Source organism: Carcharodon carcharias, chromosome 23 (genome assembly GCF_017639515.1).
Source record: "Carcharodon carcharias isolate sCarCar2 chromosome 23, sCarCar2.pri, whole genome shotgun sequence".
NCBI lineage: Eukaryota > Metazoa > Chordata > Chondrichthyes > Lamniformes > Lamnidae > Carcharodon > Carcharodon carcharias.
In genome coordinates, this window is record NC_054489.1 from 43923652 (window position 1) to 43948746 (window position 25095).

Sequence of the window (25095 nt, forward strand, 5' to 3'; positions counted from 1 at the left end):
TGTTTTTGTGAGACTTTTCCGGTTCTGACTTGACATTCAAGCTTCCAGCACTGTGCTACTGGCTGTCTGGTGTAGCTGGAACTGGCTGAATGCTACAGGGCTGACCAAATGCTAGCAGGCTGGTTGGCTATGGCTGGGGAACTGATGCTGCTGCTGACTGTATGGCTCCCACTTGCTTTCTGTTAAGGTTGCTTGGCTGCTCCTACTATTGGCTGGCTGACTGTTGATCTCTGCTTTTCATTTTATTAAAACATTTTCACAATTATTACGTTTTAACAAAATAAAACAAATTTCCTACACATACATTTTCAAGGTTTCCAAACTGAAGTGATTTAACTTGCTGCAAGTATTTTGATTTGAGGAAGTCCTTCATTTTGCTCTGTTCCTCTTTATATGACTGCCTGTTCCAGGTATCTGTTTCTGTTCCTCCTGTCTCACTTCAATATCTTCATTAGGTACAAAAGCAATAATACTCCTTATCCAATATGTATGTGTATTTTTATGTATATATGCATTTTGTAGGTCTTTCCTAATTTGTTTGGTCTTTGTGCTTATTAGGCATTGTTCTGGCATGTCACAATGACAAACAAACCTTGCATGACATACAGTTTTATTAAAAAACTGTGCAATATTACACTATGCAGTACTTATTTCCATCTATCCATTTTCACACCGCCTTTCCAGGTGAGGGTCACAGTGGCAGAAAGTTGAGCAGGGTCGACTAGACTTCCCTTTACTCAGCCACAGATTCCAGCTTCTCCTGGAGGATTCCCAAGCATTCCCAGATCAGTCAAGTGATGTCATCCCTCTAGCGTGTCCTGGGTTGGCCTTGAGGTCTCGCCCAGTGGACCGTGCTGAGTACAGCTCCAGCAGGAGCTAACCAGGGGGCATCCTTATCAGCTGCCCAAAACACATCAACTGGCCCCTCTCGATCTGGAGGAGCAGCGACTCTACTCCAAGGCTCTTCCAGGTTGCCGAACTACTCACCCTGTCCCAGACAGTATGTCCAGCAACCCTGTGGAGAAACTGCATGTCCGCCGCTTGTACCTGCAATCTTATCCTTTCAGTCATTACCTACAGTTCATGACCACAGGTGAGGATGGGGACATAGATCAATGGATAAACCGAGAGCTTTGTCCTAAAACTCAGCTCCCATTTCACCACCATGGCTCAGTAAAGCGCCCGCAGAACTGAAGCTGTTGCACTGATCCGCTGGTCAATCTCAAGCTCCCCCATGCCATCACTTGCGAACAAGATCCTGACATACTTGAACTCCTCCACAAAGGGAAGCTGTTCCCCCCTCACCTAGAGGGAGCAACCTACTCTTTTCCAGGAGAGAACCATGACCTCAAATTTTTAAAAACTCATTCACAGGATATGGGCTTTGCTAGCTGGGCCAGCATTTATTGCCCATCCCTAGGTGCCCTTGAGAAGGTGGTGGTGAGCTGCCTTCTTGAACCGCTGCAGTCTATGTGGTGTAGGTAAACCCACAGTGCTGTTAGGAAGGGAGTTCCAGGATTTTGAACCAGTGACAGTGAAAGAATGGCGATATATTTCCAAGTCAAGATGGTGAGTGGCTTAGAGGGGAACTTCCAGGTAGTGGTTTTCCCATCTATCTGCTGCCCTTGTCCTTCTAGATGGTAGTGGTCATGGGTTTGGAAGGTGCTGTCTAAGGACCCTTTGTGAATTCCTGCAGTGCATCTTGTAGATGATACACACTGCTGCTTCTTGAACCAAGGCTGTAAAGAGGTCAGGAGCTGTGGCCCTGGCAGAACCCAAACTGGGCTTCACTGAGCAGTCTATTGCTAAGCAAGTGCTGATTGATAGCACAGTTGATGACCCCTTCCATTACTTTCCTGATGAGGTGTTGATCTGCATCCCAGCCGCGTCACACTTGGCAGCGAAACATTCGAGTGCACATTGGAGATCAGAGCTGGATAATGCAAGAAGCACAACATCATCTGCAAACAGCAGAGGTGTACTTATTTTCAGAGTGCTAAATTCCCCAACATACTAGTAAATATTCCACATAGAATTCCACATTATACAAGCAGAATTTAATTTATGAACCTGGCAATATTATACAAGTTGGACATTTGTTACAAGTGTTGTCAGCAGGCATGTTCAGTGTATTGGTGCCAATATTTTACAAGGAAAAACTGCACTTAAAGCATTGGTTTTCAATCTAGAATCCCTGGGCTTGGATGAGGGGTTCTCAGAAGTCATCACTGTCAAAATATTCTTGGGTTATTTTTGTATTTGACTGAGGATCAAATTATTTAGGTTGCATGTACTTAAAAAATAACGCCCTTCTGCCATTGCATAGCGCTGTTTTTCTTTGGACAGGTATGAGAGACTTTTTAAGTTAATGCAATGATCCACTGTTGATTAACTGTCAAGATTCCTGGAAGTATTTTAATTTTAAATCGATTCACACAACCAATAACTAATTGAATCACACTGATCAAATACACTTTAATATCGTGTGATGTGCTTTTTGTTCTTGATCCATTATCCCAAACTACCTGATGACAGACCTGTTCCCACCGTAGCTCTTCACAACATTGATACAGGGCACATGAAGGCCTTATATTGCTGTTCTCAGATCTCAGATCTAATAGAAGTTTGGAAGACCATTGGAAGTGCCCTGCAAGACTTTTTTTTTGCAAAAATATACTTTATTCTTAAATCTTAAAAAACATTTCGAACCATTTCAAAATCACCATTACAAAAATACAGAGATAAAAACAAAAAAACTGCGGATGCTGGAAATCCAAAACAAAAACAGAATTACCTGGAAAAACTCAGCAGGTCTGGCAGCATTGGCAGAGAAGAAAAGAGTTGACGTTTCGAGTCCTCATGACCCTTCGACAGAACTTGAGTTCGAGTTCAAGAAAGAATTGAAATATAAGCTGGTTTAAGGTGTGTGTGGGGGTGGGGGGGGGGGGGGGGGGGGGGGGGGGATGGGGGGGGTGGTGGTGGTGGGGAGAGAGAGAGAGAGAAGTGGAGGGGGTTGGTGTGGTTGTAGGGACAAACAAGCAGTGATAGAAGCAGATCATCAAAAGATGTCACCAACAATAGAACAAAAGAACACATAGGTGTTAAAGTTGGTGATATTATCTAAACGAATGTGCTAATTAAGAATGGATGGAGTGCCCTACCATCCATTCTTAATTAGCACATTCGTTTAGATAATATCACCAACTTTAACACCTATGTGTTCTTTTGTTCTATTGTTGGTGACATCTTTTGATGATCTGCTTCTATCACTGCTTGTTTGTCCCTACAACCACACCAACCCCCTCCACTTCTCTCTCTCTCTCTCTCCGCCCCCACCACACACCTTAAACCAGCTTATATTTCAACTCTTTCTTGGACTCGAACTCAAGTTCTGTTGAAGGGTCATGAGGACTCGAAACGTCAACTCTTTTCTTCTCCGCCGATGCTGCCAGACCTGCTGAGTTTTTCCAGGTAATTCTGTTTTTGTATTACAAAAATACAGTCAGGTTCAACATTTACAACATGAATCACAAGTACAAAGAATGAATATTACAATCATTGGCAGACATTCATTTTAAGCTGTACAGCCTGAGGGGCTCTTTACAGTTCCCAGCCCTGTAAGTGCCCTGCAAGACTTTTTTTTTGCAAAAATATACTTTATTCATAAATCTTCAAAAACATTTCGAACCATTTCAAATCACCATTACAAAAATACAAACAGGTTCAACTTTTACAACATGAAACACATGGTGTATCAGAAAAAACAATGAATATTTCAATCTTTGGCAGACATACATTTTAATCTGTACAGCCTGAGGGGCTCTTTACAGTTCCCAACCCCCCAGTGCACTGTGGCAGAAAGGTCTTAGGCAGCGACCCTTCCCCATTGCGCCTTTGCGGCGGCTGCCCCAAGCTTAACTATGTCCCTCAGCACGTAGTCCTGGACCTTGGAAAGTGCCAGTCTGCAACACTCGGTCGGGGACAACTCTTTGCGCTGGAAAACCAACAAGTTTTGGGCAGACCAAAGAGCGTCTTTCACCGAGTTGATGATCCTCCAGCTGCAGTCGATGTTTGTCTCGGTGTGTGTCCATGGGAACAGCCCGTAGAGCACAGAGTCCTCTGTCACAGAACTGCTCGGGATGAACCTCGACAACAACCACTGCATCTCTCTCCAGACCTTCTTTGCAAAGACACAATCTACAAGGAGGTGAACAACGGTCTCTTCCCCACCACAGCCACCTCGAGGGCAACGTGCAGAGGGGGTGAGACTCCTGGCATGTAGGAAGGATCCTACAGGGAGGGCCTTTCTCACCACCAGCCAAGCTACATCTTGGTGTTTGTTGAAAAGTTCTGGTGATGAGGCATTCTGCCAAATGACTTTGTCAGTCTGCTCAGGGAACCATCCCACAGGATCCACCCTCTCCTTTTCCCTCAGGGCCTTTAAGACGTTACGTGCCAACCACTGCCTGACGGACTTGTGGTCGAAGGTGTTTCTCTGCATAAATTTTTCCACGAGGGACAGGTGGTACGGCACAGTCCAACTACTTGGAGCGTTCCGCGGCTGCATGGCCAGACCCATCCTTCGCAACACGGGGGACAGGTAGAACCTCAGCATGTAGTGACACTTGGTGTTTGCGTACTGAGGGTCTATGCACCGCTTGATGCAGCCGCACACAAAGGTGGCCATCAGTAAGTGCCCTGTAAGACTTTTTGGCATTAGGTCGAACTGAGTTTTATTAAAGATAACAGTATAAATACAGATTTAATTTGTATTTAGTTGAACACTCCAACTTCCTACCCAAGTTGGCCAAATTGTAACTCTTTTGAGTTAAAACCACTAAAACCAAATTAACAAAATTGGGATAAATCAGGCACAGCCCCTAATGCAGGTCAGCTGTAAAACCAAGAACAAAGTTTAAAGGAAACTTACAAACTTTAAATCAAAATGTGATTAAAGGCGTCAACAAAACACCCCAGTCCCCGCGGTGCCCACCGGGCATGGAAGGCCTCGAGAGTGCCAGCAGACACCGCGTGCTCCCTCTCCAGGGACATCCGGCCCCGAACGTAGCCGTGGAAGAGGGATAAACAATCGGGCGGGACTCCCCTGTCGATTGCCCGCTGCCTGGACCTGTTAATGGCCAACTTGGCCAGGCCCAGGAGCAGGTTCACGAGGAGGTCCTCCTCCTTCCCGACCCCCTTCCGCACCGGGTGCTTGGCCAAATTGTACATGAAGAGATTCCTGATGCTACTGATAGGAGGCGCTGTGATCACCCGTGACCGCTCTTTACCTGATCCAAACTTCAGGTTGCTTCGCCTTCTGGCCCTCCCATTGGCCCTCGAACCTCATGAATATTCTAAGTCCTTAATATTCCGGCAATCCCCCTAAGTTGTTTGGCGGCTCGCCCCGTCAATCAGCAGAGATCCGCGCTCCGATTGGCCAGGCGTCTTGACCCCCCCCCCTTCCCCGACTCCCTACCAATGGGGATGGCGGTTATCGGGATGGGGGGGGGGGGTGGGGGGGGGAACGGCGTGATTGGGCTGAGGGTGGTCGGATGGGCGGGGTTACGGCGGCGGTTGCGGTCCCGCCCAGCCCCCTGGCGCTGGCTCGGCTGCCCTGAGGTGTGAGGCCGCCACTCGGATGGTGAGTGAGTGTCTGCTTGGGGGCAGGGGGGTGGTCGGGTGTAAGGCGTCCGGTCACTTGCAGATCGAGCGGAGTCGGTATGTGTGGGGTGGGGGCGGTTTTTATTATTTCCCCCCCCCCCTTCCCCCTCCCCCCTCAGATTTTGAAGGCAGAGAGAGAAAAAAAAAACCCTGACACCAGATAGTTTTTATTTTTCTGGAGATTTTATCTTGTCAGAGAGGGAGGGGGGGGTGGGTGGTGGGGAGAGATTTCTTCCCTTTTTGTGTAAGAAATCCACACATAACATTGAAATAAAAAAAATCTGACGGAGAGAGAGAGAGAGAGAGAGAAGCAGCTGCTGTAGCTGCTGCTGCTGGGGTTTGGGTTGTAGACGGTGCCCCGGGGGGATGGCAGGGTCCGCCGGAGCGGGGAATGGCGGCCTCCTCCTCCTCAGCCGCCGCCACCACCACCACCACCACTACCACTACTGCTGAAGGAGGCTGTCTCCGGGCGACACACACACACACACACACACACACACACACGCCGGGACCGGGAGACTGCGGCCGTCCGTCCGCCCGCCTCAGGTGAGGGGTTAATATCAGCGTGAGGTACACACACACTATATACATACACACACACACACACACACACACAGTGCAGTCAGAGGGAGGTAACACTGCCGGCAGCACCACCACCACCAGCAGCAGCAGCAGCAATCACCCACCGTGTTTTTATCGTTCTCTTCACTCTCCTGTGTTTTAGCATACAGGCGATGTGTTTGAATGGGATATAAATAGAACAAAGTCATTGCTTCCATTCCCCATTCGAGGGGGGAAGAGAGAGAGAGAGAGAGGGAATGCACCCTTGGCATTGGCAACCACTTCTGCACATATCGTCGTGTCGACAGAGAAAACTTCAATTATATCGCAATTTGCTATAAATATTGTAAAGGGTTTGGTGTGGGGGTGGTATGGTTGGGGGGGGGGGGGTGGTTTAATGTTGTGTCATCTATCGCCAGAGTAACGCGCGAGGAGGGATGGTTGGTTTTTGTGTCTCATGCTTTTCCTCCAGGAAAACAAAAGGATATATCGTGTGTACTAACTGTATCAGGTGGAATCATTGCTGGAGGATGCTGAAACAAATGGGTGTGTGCAGAGTTTGGTTCCAGGATTGATTGTTGCAGGAGGGATTCATCACTTTTCAGAAAATTGGGATTTCAGTGGTGCTAGGAGATATTTATGAATTCAAGTATGTGTACATGACATTCCCGTGGCTCCATATTAAAATCAAATCAAAATACTGTTTTTGATAGGGAGGTTCACTTAGCCCCTGGATAATGGCAGATTAATCTGGGAAAGAGAAATCATTCTGAGATATGTCTGTTGATAATTGAAATTAAAATGTCAGTTGACATAGTTTTAAAATAATAATCCCCATCCTGTGCTTGGGAAAAATAACCTGATGAAAATATGAATAATTCACAGCTGTCATGATGAATCATTCATTTCCATGGAATTCTAAAATATAAATGATGTGCAAAAAAGACTTGTGTTTGTAATTAAATATTGAAAGCTGTTGATTCGCTACCTGCTGTCTTCTAGTCTTTGGTTAAAATAACTCAGTGTGCCAAGTGCATAATTTAAATTTGTACACCCAGTGTAGATATATATTATGGTAGCTACGTATAAAGTTGAAGTGTTTGATTATTGCTGATTTTTTATTTGGAATCCAGGAAAGTGAGGTTAGCCACTGGCAATAAATATATTGGTTTAATATCTGGTGTTATACGTAAAAGGAAGAGGAGCGCAAGTGATTTATTCCCATGATTGGACTAATATAAAGTTGACAGTTTAATGGTGGGTATATCTTAGCTCATTGTTACGCAGAGGACCTTTTTGCACAAAGTGTGATAACATAAATAAAAGTACTTTGGTCTTCTATCCCTGCAATTTAGCTGTGAGCTTCTAAAAACATTTTTAAAAAAAATGTTGTACAAGCTTGTATGCTTTTGCATATACTGATGAAATACAGAGTGCATGCCCCTATCCGGGTTGCATAATATTTGCAGGTATGTGCATTGAGGGCTCTGTATGTTGCTACAATTCTTACTAGTTGGCAGGACTTTTTCTGTCAAGAGTTGTGGGTTGCAGGGAAGGAAGAGTGAGGATATACTCCATTAAACTTTAAGGGAGCCAAAAATCCTATATTTCAACATTAACTTGACATCAACAACATAATCAAATTATTCAGACACTTTTTTCCTCGTCACTTGAAATACTGGATTTCTTAGCTCTTGGAATGGATTGTCTTTGTTTTAATAAGGTTGGGAACCTCAGTAGTAAAATTAAGTCTTCACTTGTAGAAGGGCAAATGCTGTGCCAATTTATTAAAGGTAGCAAAACAATCCTCCTTGGAGCTACAGGCCTGAGAACCGGGAAACCATGGTAGGTAAAACAAAGGGCAACCTGAAGAAAAGAGATAAAAATTAGCAAAGAAGCATAGACTACTAAGAGAGTGTCAGCATGGCAATGAGAGAAATGTTAATGTCTAATAGATCTTCTGGATTTTTTTTTGAAGAGGTAACAAAATTTGTGGACAAGGAAAATTTTATATATTTATCTTTTAGCAAATATTAGTACAGTGCCATACATAAGGTCTGAAAACAAGAAATTGGGGTGAGCACAGTGCTTCTGAAGTGTTTGGAAATTGGCTGAATTGGAAGAAACATAAAAATTGTAGCTTTATGTGGAGATGCATAAAAATGCAAGTAGATGACTAGAAGTGTACCTTGGGTGCTTTTTTTTTAACAATGTTTTAACACATGATTTAGAAATCGAAACAGTTATTTGTATCACATTGGCTGTTAGAAACTGGAGGGACTGCTTTCAAATATCATAGACCAAAGGGATCAAAAGGAACTGTGGGATTTGAGTAGATTAGGATGTTGGTCTGACAAGCGGCACATCTTGTTTAATGTGCATAAGTGCAGACTGAGTAAGCATTGGAAATTAATAATTAAACCATATTGGTTTACAGGACAGAATGTAAGGACCTGGAAATATTGGCTGATAGCATGCTAAAACTGGCAGAGATGTGTTTTGTTTTAGCCAGTCATGGGATATGGACATTGGCATTTATTGCCCTTTGAAGTTGGTGGTGAACTGCCTCTGAATTGCAGCAGTCCTTGTGGTGAAGGTATACCACAGTGATGTTCCAGGATTTTGACCCAGCAGTGACGAACAAACAGCGATATATTTCTAAGTCAGGATGGTGAATGACTTGGTGCGGAACTCGTAGGTCCCCACCATCACTGTCAAAGGCCCAGCTTCCCCACCATGATTGTCAACAGTGCAGTATCCCCACCATTACTGTGAACAATGCAGTATCCCAACCATCACTTTCAACAGAGCAGCATCCCAGCCATCACTGTCAACAACGCAATGACACCACCATCACTGTCGACAGTGCATTATCCCCATGTCACTGTCAACCAGAGTCAACTTGCCAATCAGTCAGCACCCCTTTTCTCATGTAGTATGAATTGTTGTTCCCTTTGAAATTTAGCATTCTTGCATCTGTCCTGGTGAGAGCAAGATGAAAATCTTTGACAGCATGTCTGTTTTTTCAGCAATACAGCATTTTTTTAATTGAGATTTGAGGTTGCTAGTTTGGAGAGAGATGGTGATTGCTGTTCACAGGGGTTCTTCTTATTTTATCATTCAGGATGTAGACATCACTGGCAAGGCTTGCATTTATTGTCCAGCCCTTTTCACTCTTGAAAAGGTGGTAATGGGTCACCTTCTTGAACTGCTGCAGCCCATATGGTGAAGGTACTCTCACAATGCTTTTAGGTAGGGAACTCCACGATTTTGACCTTGCAAAAAATGAAGGAGTGTCAGGGTGGGGTCTTGACTTGCAAGTGATGGTGTTGCCATGCAGCCTCTGCTTTTGTCCTTCTATGTGGTAGAGGTTGATGGTTTGGTAGATGCTGCTGCTGAAGTTTTGTTGACTTGCTGCAGAATGTCCTGTAAATAGTACATGCTGCAGCCACGGTAAATCAGTAGTGGAGTGGGCAGAAGCTAAACTATTAGGTTGGCTGCCCTGTGAAGTAATAGCTTTGTCTAGATGTTAAGTTACTTACACCCTGTCGCTGCTGCATCTATCTAAGCAACTTGAGAGTATTCTCTCTCAATTTTGACTCATGACTTGTAGGTACTGGAGACACATTAGGGAGTAAAGAGGTGAGCCAGTTGTCACAGAATATCCAGCCTCTGAACTGTTTTAATAGCCATAGAATCATAGAATGGTTCCAGCACAAAAGGAAACTGTTTGACCCATCATGCCTTTGCCAGCTGTCTGCGGGAGCAACTTGGCTAGTCCAGCATCCCCGCCCATTCCCCGTAGTCCTGCAAATCCACGAATGAATTTGCCTCCAGCATACTCTCAGGCAGTGCATTTCAGATCATTATCACTCGTTGTGTTTAAAAACAAAAAGCTTTTCCTCATGTCTCCATTGGTTCTTTTGCCATTACCCTTATTTATATCTGTATCCCCTTGTTCTCGACCTTCCTGCCAATGGAAACAGCTTCTCGCTATATACCCTATCTGCACCCTACATGCTTTTGAATGCCTCTATCAAATCTCCTCTCAACCTTATGTTTATTTTAAATATCAGGCCAATGGTAACCCTCAAGATGTTGATGGGAGGCATTTGGTGATGATAATGCCATTGAATGTCAATGGACAATTGTTGGTTCTCCCTGGCACTGCCACTTAATCACATGCCACATGAATGTTACTTGCCACTTAACCAACCAAAACCTAGATTTGGCACGACTGCTTCATTGTTTGAGGAATTACAAACAGAACTGAATGTTGTCCGTCATCCCCGCTTCTGTAATCTCCTGCAGCCCCACAACTCTCTGAGATAGCAGCACCCATCTAATTCTGGCCTCTTGAGGTCCCTAACTTTAATCATTCCATTATTGGTGACTGGCTTCAGTTGCCTTGCCCCCAAGCTCTGGGATACTCTCCCAACACCTCTGCCTCTCTACCTTGCTTTCATCCTTTTAGACATTCCTTAAAACCTACCTCTGACCAAGCTTTTGGTCATCTCCTCTAATATTTTCTAATGTGGCTTGATGTCACACTTTGTTTTATAAAGCTCCCGTGAAGTCCGGTTAGAATGTTTTATTATGTTAAAGGTGTTATTAAATACAACTTCTTGTTGATTGTGCCACTTGTGGTCTTTGTTGGAACTATAGCTATTTCCCCAATACTCAAATGATCTGAATTTAGGAATTGAGGGAACAAAATCAAAGTTGACTGGTGACACCAAATTGTTAGGATGGCTGTGAAAGATTGGAGAATGATATAGGTGGATTTAACAGGATAGGTGTAGAAATTAGTGTAGTAATACATTTTGGAGGTGGTAATAGGGAAAGGAAGTGCAACATTAAAGGTAAGAATTTAAATAAATGAGGAGAAGGCCAGAGATAACTTGGGGTACCAATACATAAATCATTAAACGTGGAAGAACAAGTAGTTAAAGTTGTAGAAATGGCATGTGAATTCTTTGGTTTTGTACCTAGAGGCAGTGAGAACAAATTGAGGAAATAATGCTGAATTTGTATAAAACCATAGTCTGGTAATTGAAACAGTGTGTATAATCTTAATTACTATAAGAACAATATAAAAGTAATGGGAAAAGTGTAATCAAGATATGACAAGAGATGAAGGGTTTCCGTTACGGAGAAAGACTGAAAAGCAAAAGCATTAAAAAGATTCTATAAAATTCTGGTGGGCAGATACCAAAAACTTCTTTTCATTGGTCAGTGAGATGATGGTTGTTAAAGGACTAGCAATCCAAAGGCATGTGTTCAAATCCCACTGTGTGCTGGAGAATTTAAATTCAATTTAATAGTGACCATGAAGTCACTTTTTTTGTAAAACCCAATTGACTCACTAACTCCCTTTAGGGAAGACCCAGTCTGGTTGATATGTGACTCCAGACCCACAGCAATGTGACTCTTAACTGCCCTCTGAAATTACCTAGCAAACCACTCGTTTGTATTCAAGGAGGTGGCTCACCAGCACCTTCTTGAGGGCAAGGATGGGAAATAAATACTGGCCTTACCAGGGAAGTCCACATTGTTTGAATAAAATAAAATTGCAAAGAAAAAGTTTTAAAAGTGAAATACGAAATTCTGTCAAAAATAGTTCAAGCAGTGTCGAGAAATGTTTTGTTGTTTCATGGGATGTGGGCATTGCTGGCTAGGCCAGCATTTTTATTGCCCATCCCTAGTTAACTTTGAGAAGGTCAGGATGAGCCGCTGCCGCCTTGAACTACTGTGGTCTATGTGGTGTAGGTACACCGACAGTGCTGTTAGGGAGGGAGTTCCAGGATTTTGACCCAATGACAGTAAAGGAGTAGCGATATAATTCCAAGTCAGGATGGTGGATAGCATGGAGGGTAATTTGCAGATGGTTTTGTTCCCATGCATCTACTGCTCTTGTTCTACATGGTAGGGGTTGTGGGTTTGGAAGATGCTATCATTGGAGTCTTGGTGAGTTGCTTGTAAAAGGGAATTACTTGCTTGGAAAATAGAAGCTTAAAGGTGGCTGGGTGTGGTCAGGAAAGTGGGATTAAGCTAGGTGGATCTTGGGGACAAACATTGGCATGGACCTGGATGGTTGATTGGTTCGTTGCTGTAACATGCAATGATTCAAGATTTGAAGGGGCATAGGTAAAATTAACAGTAATGATTGCTATAATTACAAGTTGGTACATAATCACAATCTACAAGACTAATGGGTATTGATTTTGAAGGAGGAAGGTGATCAGAAAGTTTAAACTTAATTGTTTATACAGTCTGGTTTGTGCCATTGCGGGGTTGGCCGGCAAGCTTGTCATCATTGGACTAGTGTGCTGTTGCAGGGCAATCGTGGGGGCTAGTGTGCCTACAGGTGGTGGCTAGTGTGTCGTTGTGGGGCCAGCTGGGTGATGGGCAGAGCTAGTGAGCTGTTGTGGGTTGGCATGGATTTAATTGTTTTTTATTGGCATCTGGGAATAATTAACCTTTCCCATGCTAGCATTTTCATATAGATGCTCTGGGTGGTCACACTCATTCAAACTCTTTCCTTGTTTCTGTAAAAATATGTCTGTGATTGACCAGCCCACGTTTAAGATGGAGCCATGTCAGTCTTCAATATCTGAGCATTCAGTTAACTTTAAGACAACTCTTCAACCTATTTTGAGCCACCGAAATTCCATTTTTAAAGTTTTGCTACCAATGCCCAAATGGACAAGTAGCTCTGACTGATAAGGTGATGAGTACAGATTCAACAGTAGACTTCAGATGGTTATTAGATCAATGCTTGAAACAGAACAATTTTTAGGGAAAGAGCAGTGAAATGGAACTAACTGGATTTCTCTTTGATAGAGGCAATGCACACTAGCTGGGTGGAATTGCATCCTTTGGCGCTGCTTCGCTGGTTTGTGTCGATGTGGACAAGCTGGTTTGCTTTGATGAAATACTTGTTTGTTTCAGGCACCTGGCGATAATTAACCCTTCCAGTTCCAGCAGTATTTATCCGGGTGCTCTGGATAAGTATATTCAATGACCAAACCTCCCATGTTTCATGTAAAAATATGATGATTGATCTGTTGACATTTATGGTGGAACCATGTAGTTTTCAATGTCTGGGCTTTCAGTTGGCTTCAAAATAACCCTTCTAAGCTGTTTTCTGCCACTGAAAATGTATTTTTAAAGTTTTGTTCCCAATTCCCAAATGGGAAGTGGCACTGCCTGATAGGGTGATGGATCCAGATCTAATTGTAGCCTTCAAAGGGAATTGGTTAAACCTTGCAGAGGAACAATTAGTGATGCAAAGAAAAGGCAATGAAACGAACTGGATTGTTACTTGAAAGAACTGGTTCAGGCATGTTGGGCTGAATGACCACTTCTTATGCTGTCCTAATCTGATCCATATATTGGACATATTACCTAGGAAGGTGGTGTAGGTGGTTATTGTTAGTAAATTATACACATTTGCAAGGGGAAAAGTGATTGGTATGCAAGACAGATCATGTATGACCATTTTTGAGCAATGATTTGATCTCTAGGTGATAAATTTATGGAAACCCAAGTATAAGGAAGAAAAATCTGATGCTGGAAATTTAATTTTGGCAATTAATTTAAAGCTGATACACTCAAGACTAATGTGGTAATGAAGTCACCCACTGACATAAAATAAATGTTCCATGGGGAAAGCGGAGGAGTGGAGGGGATACAGAATCTTCCTGCCACTGCTTTTCTGTCATCTATTTTTCATTGGAATATAATTTTTTTCTTCAGGGCCTTCTCCTTTTCAGATGTATTTTATATGGTAATGAACTTTAGGTAGATTGTAAGTACTGGAGCCAAGAGTGGAGGGATAAACAGTTGTGTGCTGATGCAGTGTAGGAGATGGATCATAAGATGATATGGTAACCATGGAGATAGCCACAAACTAATGCTTCAGGTGGGAAACAATAGATCTACATTCAATTGCTTTCATACCATTTGTCCTAGAAAACAACAGTAAAATTGAATAGGCAGAGAAATTGAACCTTGCCATCCAACACTGGATAAATATATGAAACACACATCTGGGGGTAATCCGGTTTGTTTCCTGAGTGCATATATGATCTACAGCTTTTCAGGTTCTATCCTCAAGTGAAATAAATCCAAGGATCTTACTGCCTCATTCTGTCTTGATATAAAAGGATGAAATTGACCCTTTTTATTTTTGTGCAGTTCTTAAGAACTATAAAGTTTTTGTCACTCAACATTAATCTGCTTGTTTGCTGAAAATATAAGGGCAGGAAATGATAATCTAAGTGCTAACGACACAAGCCCCCTACATGTCAGAAAAGGGTGCAGAATTTGGGATACAGTGCTGTAGATCTATCTCTGACCTGCGCTTGTATGTAGTGAGGATGGTAATTTCTGCCATATAGCGCTGACTTCAAATGTTTGTGTTAATTTATGTCTAAATCTTGTCATTACTTTAAAATACACAGTTTAAGACATTGATTAAGGTACAACTTTTGCCCCTCAAACAGTTCTTTAATCTGCAGTTCCACTTATTAAAAGTGACATGCTCAGGTTGATTATCACCTGCCTTCAAATAAAATATAATCCTTCGATTACCAGTAGTCTCTTTCAAAAGTGAACATAATTGCTTATTCTTTCACATCCATTATTTAATGTCTATTCATGACATTGCAAATGGCGTGCAACAACTTAGATTTATGTAATGCATTTAAAGTAGAAAAGTGATTTGTAGAGGCTTGATGAAGAACCCATTATTCGTTCTTGCATTAACACAGTATTTCCTGAGCTAACTGGCTATTTAATATTTCAATTAATGGTTAAGGAGCAATTAAAGAACACATGTAGCATTTTTATTCTAAAATTGTTGAAATGTGGCAACAGTGTGACAGCTGCTGGAAGGTGGTTTTTTTCTTGGAATATTATAACAATGGTGCAGATTTTTGTGGGTTTATTCTGAGAAAATGGCAAGTGAAGATAATTTCTGTTATTTCTAGGATGTGGATTATGTTAATACTGTTTTCAGGGGAAGTGTTAGAATCATAGAATGTTTACAGCAGGGGGCCATTTAGTCCATTGTGTGCGTGCCAGCTCTCCAAGAACAACACAGTTCTACATCGCTACCTTTTCCTTGTAGCCCTGCAATTCTTTTTTATTCCGATAATTAACCAGTTCCCTTTGAAAGCCATGATTGATTCTGCCTCTGCCACATTCTCAGGCAGTGCATTCCAGATCCTAACCTCTTACACGTGTAAAAGGAAAATATTTTCTTCATGTTCCCTTTGGTTTTTTTGCCATCCAGTGTCCTCTGGTTCTCATCCCTTACACCAATGAGAAAAGTTTTCCTCTATCTACTCTGTCCAGACCCCTCATGATTTTAAACACCTGTATCAAATCTCCCCTCAACCTTCTCTTTTCTAAGGAGAACAACCCAGCTTCTCCAACCTGCTGACATAACTGAAGTCCCTCATCCCTTCTCTTAAATCATTCCTGCACCCTCTGCCCAGAATTGATCACAATACTCTAACTGAGACCAAACCTGTCTTTTTTTAAACATTTACCATAACTTCCTTGCTTTTGTAATCTATGACTCTATAAACCTCAGGATCCCATATGCCTTGTTAACCACTTTCTCGTCGATGTGTGTACATATATATAACTCCCTTTGCTCCTGCACCTGCTTTAGAATTGTATCATTTTTAAATATTACCTCTCCTCATTCTTCCTACCAAAATATGTCACTTCACACCTCTTTACATTAAATTTCACCTGCCCATATATCCGCATTTCACCAGCCTGCCTGTGTCCTCTTGAAGTCTATCACTGTCCTTCTTTCAGTTCACAGTATTCCAAGTTTTGTATTATCTCTACATTTTGAAATAGTACCCTGCACACCCAAGTCTAGGTTATTAATATATATCAAGAAAAACAATGGTTTTGGAACCGGGGATCCCCACTGTGTGCCTGCCTCCAGTCTGTAAAACAATTGTTCACTTCCCTGTCACTAAACTAACTTTATATCCTTGCTTATCACTGTTCCTTTTATTCTATAGGCTTTAACTTTGCTGACAAGTCTATTATAAATTACTTTTGGTTTGGAAGTCCATTTACATTGCATCAACCACATTACTCTGATCGCTCCTCTCTTACCTCATCAAAAAACTCAATCAAGTTAGTTTCAGAAAGTGATTTTTTTTTCCCAGACACAACGTTACTAAACTTACTCGGTTCACCAAGCAACTTTGCCAAGTAACTTCATCTTATTAAAAATGTGTTGCTTTAATTGATTAGTTCATGCCAGCATTATGGATACTCCATGGGTAACCATGATGTACTTGGGAAAATTGGGAAGAATTTTCCAAGTTTTTCCAGAAATTGCCCATGGTTGTCTTTGCCTTTTCCAATGATTATTATCTTCAGTGGCTGGGAAGATTAGTGACCAGGGTTATAGTGTTTAATGTATATTGGGAGCATGAAGAAGCAAAATCAGATGCCAGGCCATTTGATGTTCTGCCCTTCACTCACCATCATAATAGGTGGACAGGCAACCAGCAATGTTCCAGTGAAGCTCAATGCAAACTGGAGGAACGGTACCTCATCTTCCGACTAGGCACTTTACAGTCTTCCGGACTTAATATTGAGTTCAATAATTTCAGATTATGAATTCTCTCCTCCATCCCCACCCCCTTTCTGATCCCCTTTTCTCCAATAATGTATAATTTTTTTTTTACAAATATATTTTTCTCTTCCCTCCCCGAAATTTATTTCAATCTATTGTTTCATCTCCACCTTCTAGCCCATTTCAATCCCTTCCCCCCACCCTACCCCCACTAGGACCATTTGCCACTAGCTTGTCCTGCTTGCTACCCTTAATGCCCCCATTAATACATCCTTTAGATAATATCACCACCGTCAACACCCCTTTGTTCTTTTGTCTTTGGCAATCTCTTCTTGGCCTCCACCTATCACTGGCCCCCTATCGAGCTCCACCTGTCCTATATGCCTTAGTTCTGATGAAGGGTCATACGCACTCGAAACATCAACTCTATCCCTCTCCGCAGATGCTGTCAGACCTGCTGAGTTTTTCTGGGTATTTTTGTTTTTGTACCAGTCTCGCAAGCCTGCAGTGGGTTTTGAGCATGCTGGGGAGATTTCTATGCTCAATTATGTTATCAGTTTTCGCTGAAGGGGAGTAGACAGGTTTGTGTCCCTACAGTGGCATGACTAAAGTTGTTTTTTGAGTCAGGAATTGTGCCATGAATGCAGAGTGTAAGACCTGAGGATTGTGTTCATTGCATTTTTCTAGAATATATTGTGGAGGGATCAAGAGCATATTGGAGTGTTCTTTTTATTCTAACTGAAATAATTTGATAATTTAGCATAATTAGAAGTATCCATTAATTTCTTTGGAATGAATTCCTCATATTTAAGACTGCTAGTTTCTTTATATATGTATGTTAGCAAATCTCTCTTTGAGCTGCTTATAGTCAGTTTGAATTTACTACTTTGTGAGGACCAGACAATATTAAGCATAACATTGATTTAAAGTGGTTGAGTGTTGTATTCCGGATTAATCCAGCTGACTGTGCATCTTTGCATTGTAATACAATTTAAAAAAAAGGGGAATAGGACAAACCGCTTGCACACTGATTGATTATTTTGTGTGTATGCATGTATTATTGATGCACATACAATTTTGCATGCTCTGTCAAGGTCAGTAATATTATCTGCCAAATGCTTTAGCTAAAATCTGCCACAAAAGGATGACACTGATTATCTGTTACACCTGTAGTGTACCAATGCCTGGGCCAGCAAAATACTGTCTATAGCAGCAGAGGGGAAATCTATCCTCATCTATAAACCATTAATTTCATTGCATTTTAACAAGCGATCATTGGCTAAATAGGACTAAATTATTGACAGTGGTACTTAATTTTCACGAGTCTTTTCAAAACTATTCTGCGCTTATGTTCAGGTTGCAGAAGAAATAAGATGAACAGCCATAGCTGTGATGATGCTCAATGGATTAAGAACATGGCACAGCAAATATTTTGAAATGCGAGGGTTATGCCTCATGTTTACTGGTTGTCATTCTTGGGAAATAATTTGAGTAAAATTGAGACCTTTGAGGGCAAATTGGTTTATCATGTTTTGCCATGGAATTGTAGGATTTGGCCCACAACTACAATTCTCCACACAATGTGTTGGATCCATGGGGAGGTTGTGCATTGTGGTTTAGTGCTTCTCCATGTAGTGAGAGAAAAATTGCATTTTCTAGTGTATGAAAATTGCATTGGTAATAGAGTGAATTATCAGTCTGATCTTTGGTTTGGAAGGAGGCATGACAGTTGAAGAGAGGAAATATGAAAATGGGAATATGAAATTTAATTATATTAAATGATAATGGACACAGTTTCACAGAAATAATACCTGATGGGCCCAGTGCTGCAACCAGTCTGTTCTGCAAATCAGGTACACTTCTTTTATTTGTCTTCCTTAACAGTTTCTCTCCATCCCTGCTGAAACAATCCATTCTTTCCATGGGTTTTGTTTGTGCTTTGTTACCATGCCACATTACAACTGAAGTGTCCTTATTGGCCCAGATTTTCCAATCAGGATCGGAAACCTTAATTCAGACCCTGATCAGACAAAAAATGCATACTTACCTTCCTCTGATTTTTGAGTGATTTTCTGATAGTGGATGGTTTACAACCGATTAAGTGCAGCAAATTTTATAGGCAGCAGTGCAGAGAATAAGCACATAAGCCATGTCCCTTTTTTTAATGGCGCTAGCTGCTGTATTCTGCTAAATAAAGAGTTTAAATGTCCAAAATCTTCTTAGAAAAGCTACAGAGATAAGCTAAGTGTGTAAGGTAAGTGGGTGAGGAAGTGGGTAGGGTGGGTCAGGTTGGAGGGAGCCGGGTCAGATTGGGAGGTGGAGTTTAGTGGTGAAGCAAGTCAATTTGGGTTGGAAGGTGGTGGTTGGGTGGCAGGGGCTAGTCAAGCTGGACCAGGGGTGAGTTGGGTTGGATCAGGGGATAGGATCAGGGAGGGTCGATGGTTTGGGCTGTAGTTGGGGGGGTCAAGGGGGGCAGTTGGGGGGTGGGTCAGTGAGAGTAATTGTGGGTAAGCTGCATAATTACCCATGTGTTAGACTAGGTATTTTTCTTGAAACCCTCTAACTCAGAGTCGGAGACTTTTTTTAGAGGGCTCCAGGGAGCGGCTAATTTGCCTATCGGAAGTTCAGACTTCTCGGGCAATTCCAAGGAGTCCTTAAATTTGGAGTTCTGAGGAGTCCCGTAATGCACCTTTGGGATACGTTCAGTCTCTGGCATCCTGGAAACTGGTAGATCTAGACCATTGTCTCATGGAATCCACAAAGTTGTGTTTCCAGCAGCGATTGCTGAATAGTATCTCTTGTTCTCCCCAGCCCTATCAACTCTTGGCTTTTTAAAAATTATTCTTTCAAAGGATGTGAAATGTGGGCTTGCTGGTTAGGCCAGCATTTGTTGCCCATCCCTAATTGCCTTTGAGAAAGTGGTGGTGAGCTTTTAGTGCTGAGCTTTTTAAAACATTTTTAAAAAATGCTTTCTCAAGAGTTGAAGTAGTTTTAAGGCAAATTTTCAAGGATGTGTTCCAGAATCATATATATTTCTTACCTGAAGAAATAAGATTTGAAATGTGGAATGTTATTTACTTTTACAATGAGGTTTTTCCAAATTAATTTTTTGTATGATTTTTGGGTTATGATCAATTAAGTTTTCCAGTTGGAATTCCACTGGAATAAGATTTCATCTCAAAAATTTCATAAGTGATATTCGTAGACTAGCTCTTAACTTTAACCCAATAGACAGGCAGCTTTGCTTTGCCAATGCATTAAGCCAGTGGTTGCGTCCTCTTAATCAGATTTAGCAACTTTTTGAGTACTTCCACAGGTAGTTTCTTTTTTAATTGTCCCTCTAATGACCACATGTTTTGTAAATCATTGTAATTGCACATTACTGATAAGCATATGTCTATAATAATTTTTAAACTTACAATTAACGTGATGGATGAGCTTGATCATTGGATCATAAGTGAAGGAAATTGGGAGATATGGGTGACAATTTTCAGTTGCAAACTGTTTTCAACACGCATATGGTATTGATGCTTTGATTGCATTCCAGTGAGTTCCAAAGACCCTCTTTCACAAAGGTGTGCCCTGACGCACTGCATCAAAGCTTTGATACCTCTGCCTGACAGCTGAGGATACTCTGCTTGCATTTGGATCCAAAAATCTGCCAGTTGCTTTTGTTGGAACTCAATCTTAAGTGTTCCGTTTGTTGCTATTTCAAGGGGCCTTTCTTGTTCTCTTACAGTTAGGTCTCCTTGTGACATGGGAATTGCTGGAAAATTTGAGAAAGGGTAGTGAACCCAGCAATTTTTGTTGTCCATCAGGGGAAGTAACTATGTAACTGCTGTGTCAGTTCAGTGACATGTTGCTTGATGTCACCTTTCATGCTGTCCTGCAAGTTTAATTCATGCAGGCTTGGAAATATTTCAGTATTTTCCTCCACACAATAAGTCCAACTTGACTTCAATTCTGTCTTGGACATTGAAAATTCTTGCACTCAGCCCTGGAGTCCTATATTTATCTCATTTAAGTGAGGGAAACTATCTGACATGTCCATCTATCACTGGCCCTCTGTCCAGCTCTACTTGTCCCACCCCACTTAAACCAGCTTATATTTCGCCTCTCTTCTAATTTTACTTAGTTCTGTTGAAGGGTCATTCAGACTCGAAACGTTAACTGTGTTCCTCTCTGCAGATGCTGCCAGACCTGCTGAGTTTTTCCAGGCATTTTTGTTTTTGACATGTAGCCTAGACGTGAGGACAGCCTGTGTCATGCAGACATAAAGCAACAGATTGATAGCTTCCCATTTCATTACATTGAGGGGAAAAGATGCGTGAATTCAGGAGATGGACTTTTATAAAGTTAACCATTCTCACAGCATTGACAAGGATTTCCGTTAAGCGTGTCCTTAGTGACAAGTAATTCTGTGTATGCTGCATTGTGCCCACATTGCATTTAGGGTGACTGCTTTCACATGTGCCACCACTCCACTGTGCCTCCCTGTCATTGATTTGGCTCCACCAGTGGAGTTTTGAACATATTTTGACCATGAAATTCCATGTTCAGTGATGAAGCTGTCAAGCAGCTGGAAAATCTCCTCAGTTGTTGTTCGATTAGGCAGTTTGCAAAATAAATGTCCTCTCGTATTGACCCTTCCTAAATATTCTTCACGTAAGCTATGAGCCAGGTTTGCCACACCTGTAACTCTTTCGAGTACAAACCCGTTTCCATCTATTTCAGATGAAGTTACATTGTTTCATAGTTTTGCCATTGTGAGATTTGAACTCTTGATTTGCTGTTGCTGATATTTGGCTGTAACTCTTTTGAGTACAAACCCGTTTCCATCTGTTTCAGATGAAGTTACATGTTTCATAGTTTGCCATTGTGAGATTTGAACTCCTGATAATCTTTTAAATGAAAACCAAATCAACAAAATTGGGATAAATCAGGCACAGCCCCTAATTCAGGTCAGCTGTAAAACCAAGAAAAAAGTTTAAAGGAAACTTACAAATTTTAAATCAAAATGTGATTGAAGGGGTCAACAAAACACCCCATAAGCCTACTGCACCTGGTATTCCCAGGCAGTCTCCCATCCAAGTACTAACCAGGCCTGAGTCTGCTTAGCTTCCAAGATCAGACGAGATCAGGCTATTTCAGACTAGTATGGCCAAAGGCTTAAACACATTTCCATCTGTTTCAGATGAAGTTACATTGTGAGATTTGAACTCCTGATCTTGGGGTTACAAACCCAGTACCATAACCACTTGGCTATTTAGGCCAAGCTTGCCACACCTGTAACTCTTTCGAGTACAAACCCGTTTCCATCTGTTTCAGATGAAGTTACATTGTTTCATAGTTTGCCATTGTGAGATTTGAACTCTTGATACTCTTTTGAGTAAATCCGTTTCCATCTGTTTCAGATGAAGTTACATTGTTTCATAGTTTCCCATTGTGAGATTTGAACTCTTGATCTTGGGGTTACAAACGCAGTACCATAACCACTTGGCTATTTAGGCCAAGCTTGCCACACCTGTAACTCTTTCGAGTACAAACCCGTTCCCATCTGTTTCAGATGAAGTCACATTGTTTCCCATTGTGAGATTTGAACTCTTGATCTTGGGGTTACAAACCCAGTACCATAACCACTTGGCTATTTAGGCCAAGCTAAAGCCTACTGCACCTGGTATTCCCAGGAAGTCTCCCACCCAAGTACTAACCAAGTCTGAGTCTGCTTAGCTTCCAAGATCAGACGAGATCAGCCGTTACCAGACTAGTATGGCCACAGGCCATAGTTTGCCATTGTGAGATTTGAACTCTTGATCTTGGGGTTACAAACCCAGTACCATAACCACTTGGCTATTCAGGCCAAGCCTTTGCCACACCTGTAGATGTGTACAGTTCCAGAGCAAAATGATCGCTAATCATTCAGTTCACTAATTGAGTCAGATTGTCATCAGCCCTGTCATCAATGCGCTGGATTGCAGTGATGTTTGTCAGTGGTACAATTTGAATTACTTTTGCAGCTTTTTCCCCAGTTATATTGCCAACCATGTCTGCGGTTGTGGGTAGTATTAGATCCTCGGCTGTATATGAAGCCCCCCCGACTTTGCCACTCTGAAACTCACCATGTACGATGTTTCAAGGGTCTCTGCTTTGTCATCTGCTGAAATGCCATGTAAAACTTTCTTGTTTGCCAAAGGTTGTGTCAGTACGTGTTTAAAAAACTCTTGTCATTTGTATTGCTTGCATTTCGTTTCAAAATGTCAGCATAAAAGAGATTGTTGTGAACTATTGTTCAAAAGCATCCCTCCACATAGCACGCACCGTGGATGAGGATAATCATTGAGGTTCTGTCCAAATGATTCCAATCTCGATGTGTTTTTCATCATATTGTTACGATCTCCGTAGATACTGATAACTTTTTAAAAATAGATTTGAACTTCCAGTTTCAAGCTGAAAGAATGACATGGCAAGGTTTCATGTTGTAAAAATGTTTCACATAACAAATGACTAAAAAAAACACTATTAACTAAACACTATTTTCTTTTTGTAGGCAACGTGTACTTTTAAATTACAGAAAGTGACTTCCCCTTGTATACTTGTCACCCATCACACTGTCCATGGAATTACAGTCCTTTTAGCAGATAGTCCATGATTGCTTCCAAAAGGTTTCCCCATTTCACAGAGTAGTAACCTCAAATGACCATCTCCGATACTTTGTTCAGTTTTTGGAGAGTTCCTTAAATCCACCATCAGCTGTAAAGCCTGTTCTGATGATTTTCTTCACCCTGACCATACCAGGATGAAAGTTCCGAAATCCTGAGCTGGGTGCAAAATGTATCTCTTAGATTATAGGCCGTTTCCCTCCTGCGTCTGGCTGTGGTAGCTTGGAAATCCAAGCATCCTTTCTCTCGGTTAACCACGTAGAACTGCTGTCTGTCTGAGATATTAATTGATTTGCCAAAAGCCTGTAACCTGATCTCCAAAATGGCTTCCTCTGCCCTCTTCCCCATGGCAACATGAAATACATTTACATATATCTCAATAAAATGTTAATTAACTATCCTTGACCCCAACTCCCTTTAATCTTAGAAGTACATGGACTGTTTGTAGCACAGCTGTTCGCAACCTGTAACCCCTTTCTGGGACTTTGGAAGACTGAGTCTACTCATTGCAAACCCAGAGACTGCTGCCATTCTCTCCAAGCATAAATACCTTGCACCACCTCAGTAAAACAATCTAAGCTTTCCTTTGATCTCTAACAATCAAATTACCCAGGCTTACTGTCAGGCAGACTGCAGAACAGGTCACATGACCCCTTCATTTACCCTAAATTTAAAGCTGCAGCCCCAAAATATAATTATCTTAAAAACCTCACAACAATATCTATTTTTCTCTGATATGCATCCAGTTTTATCTGTTACTGTTTCGCTTCACAAGTCCAAGGCAGGGCTCACGTGTGGAAACAGTCATTACTTCTGTGATGTCCGCAGCAGTCATACTGGTGCTTGAAGCTTCATTCTTATAGCTGGTAGTTTTTTTTTAACCCTCCTTGTTTTTAGCCATCTGTCCATTTTGGTAGAAAGGGTCGAGTTGTTCAGCCGCCGAATCCATAGAGAGTGCGGCCCTGGCGTTTCAGAGCGTACACCACATCCATGGCAGTGACCGTCTTGCGCTTGGCGTGTTCAGTGTAGGTGACCGCATCCCTGATCACATTCTCCAGGAAAACCTTCAGCACACTGCGAGTCTCCGCATAGATCAAACCCGAGATCCACTTGACACCGCCACGGCGAGCCAGGCGGCGGATTGCTGGTTTGGTGATGCCCTGGATATTATCATGAAGCACTTTGCGGTGCCGCTTTGCTCCGCCTTTACCCAGTCCTTTGCCTCCTTTCCCTCTGCCAGACGTAATGATTTTTCACTCAGATCTTGGAGGGTTATGTTTTTATGCACTTAATTTACCCGATACAAGTGGAAAAGTTGTAATTGAAAATACTAACGGAGCAAACAGTTTGATGTATGTTCTATGTTTGTTGGATGCAATAGTGCACATATTTTTTTCTGCATTTGTTGTGTTCTCAATAGCATGTTTGAAAGTAAGTTAAGTACTCTAGCTACGTTTTTTAACAATGCGATGAAGAAGCTAATTACAATTTTTTTTCATGTTGATCAGCATTTGCTAGCTAATAGATGCATCAGTGAATGAAAATAAGTATTAAAACAGAATTCACCACGACACAATTTCTCTTAAGTTCCCCCTAGAG

The 25095-nt window shown here is 41.9% G+C and overlaps 1 protein-coding gene and 2 pseudogenes across 1 annotated transcript in view; 1 reads left to right on the top strand and 2 right to left on the bottom strand.

The window, feature by feature from the left end:
* The first annotated feature begins 5547 nt into the window (after window positions 1-5547).
* tanc2a (tetratricopeptide repeat, ankyrin repeat and coiled-coil containing 2a) overlaps window positions 5548-25095 on the top strand; it is a 920169-nt gene continuing 900621 nt past the window's right edge. Inside the window, exon 1 of the mRNA XM_041217622.1 lies at window positions 5548-5641. The gene's annotated coding sequence lies outside the window, so the exon portion shown is untranslated. The remainder of the gene's footprint in view (window positions 5642-25095) is intronic.
* On the bottom strand, window positions 21888-22006 carry LOC121269283 (annotated as a pseudogene).
* LOC121269284 lies at window positions 22500-22618 on the bottom strand (annotated as a pseudogene).